Below are 2047 nucleotides of genomic sequence, written 5' to 3' on the forward strand. Positions count from 1 at the left end.
TACTTCTATCCCTCATACTTTATCTACCCATGTTTTACCCAACATACTTGAAGATAAAATATATATACATTTTAAATCATTTTAAACATGTATAAAACATTCATTCAACACCCATCTCGAATAAACAAACAACATATATACACATACCACGTATATTATATAAAACACTTCATATCTATGTGTAAGATGAAAGTGACTACACACTCACCTGATTTAATGAAAATCGGGCAGCAATTCGTTTCCTAAAACGATCGTTTCTAATAAAACCGGGAGTTTTATTGAGAAACCGGGCTCTACGAGGGTCGGGCTTCGAAACCGAAAAGATAAATTATAGAGGTATGAACTCACTTTGATAAGCGGTGATTCGGGCAGCGTTTCGTTTCCCGTAAAGAGTTTATTTAATGAGAAACCGGCTCAAACCGGGCATAGTTTCGACAGGAGAGAGGATGAATTCTAAAGAATTCCAGGGCTTCGGGGCTTGCTTCGGGCTTTAGAAGTGATACCGGGGCTTTAGGGGTTGTATATGAGCTTATGGGAGTGGAAAATGTGAAAGAGGATGAAAATTGGGGTGAAAAAGTGTAAAAATTCGGAAGCCCTCGCATGCATATATATAGTCCGAAGGTTCGGACCCGGAGCTATGCGAAGCTGACACACGTCGGACAGGTGGCTTACTTCGGACTGAAGGCTCGCAAGGTGCTAGGCTCGGATTGGACCAAACCTCGGTCCAATGGGAAGGGGCCACGTGCGAAGGAGGGTGTCCGAGGGGTGTCTCCGGTGCATCTCATACGAAGCTGTTGGCTTCTAAGTGGACCTCGGCTGCGGTCCAATCAGGAGGTGCCACGCATGGGTTCAGTCCACTCAGCAGCTGCCACGTGCGAGGGTGACGTGGCATGCGAAATTGCCCGGTTTTTCCCATTTTTTCTTTATTTTTGTGCCAAACTTGCGAAAATCATAACTTTGGCATACGAGCTCCGTTTTTGGCGTTCTTTATATGCACGCGTAGGTAAAATCATACTCTACGACTTTCGTTTTGATTTCGTCGGCTAATTTTGACCTTATTTTTATATTATTATTTTTAACAAACCGGGACAGGAAATCCGTTAAAAATTCATAACTTCTTCATCCGATGTCTGTTTTCGTCAGACTTTTTACCGTTGTGCTACTAATGACGAGACCTTTGATTCTCGTATAGGTCGTGTCGGCTAAAAATCACTCGATCTAAAATTCGAGTTTTTAGCTGTCTACTACTAAGCTGAAACTTCGAAAAATCATAACTTCCTCATACGAAGTCAGATTTGGGCGTTCTTTTTATACCTACTCTCGGTTTAACGAACACTATGAGTTTCGTTTAGATCACTAAGGCCAAAAAGTAGTTTATCGAAAACTCACTTTTTACGACATTCGGCCCCGTGCCGGTTTGTCGCGAAACTTCGACAGGTCATAACTTCTTCGTTATAACTCGGATTTCGGCATTCTTTATATATCCGTAATCATTGTCACGACTACTACAACTTTCTCAATAAATATCGGATTTATCTAATATTTATTTTCGACGCTCATTTTTAATCTTAATTAATTAAATTCTAATAATTAAGCATAAAACACATAAAACACATAATTTTCACATAATTCCTTTTCATTTCTCCAAAATGAGTCACAAAGGTTAACCTAGACTATCATGTCAATATTAATGCCTATCCTAGAAACACGGGCATTACAATTCTCTCCCCCTTAGAATGATTCCGTCCCCGGAATCACACATCAGCAAACAAATACGGGTAGCGACTCATCATGTCACTCTCCGTTTTTCCCCAGGTGGGATTTGGCCCATTCGTATGTTTCCAATATATAAGCACTAAATCGACCATCTGGCGTCACAACTCCTTAGTCTTACGGTGAACGATTGCCTCAGGTTCTTGAATTAACCTCTTGTTTTCATCCAACCTTAATTCTGAAATGGGAATTATGTCGGGCACATCTCCTGTGAACTTCTTTAAATAACACACATAAAAGGTGTTATGAATACCCGCCAGTTCTTCCGGTAATT

This window comes from Lactuca virosa, chromosome 7 (genome assembly GCF_052849685.1).
Source record: "Lactuca virosa cultivar CGN04683 chromosome 7, Lactuca_virosa_CGN04683_v6, whole genome shotgun sequence".
Classification (NCBI taxonomy): Eukaryota; Viridiplantae; Streptophyta; class Magnoliopsida; order Asterales; family Asteraceae; genus Lactuca; species Lactuca virosa.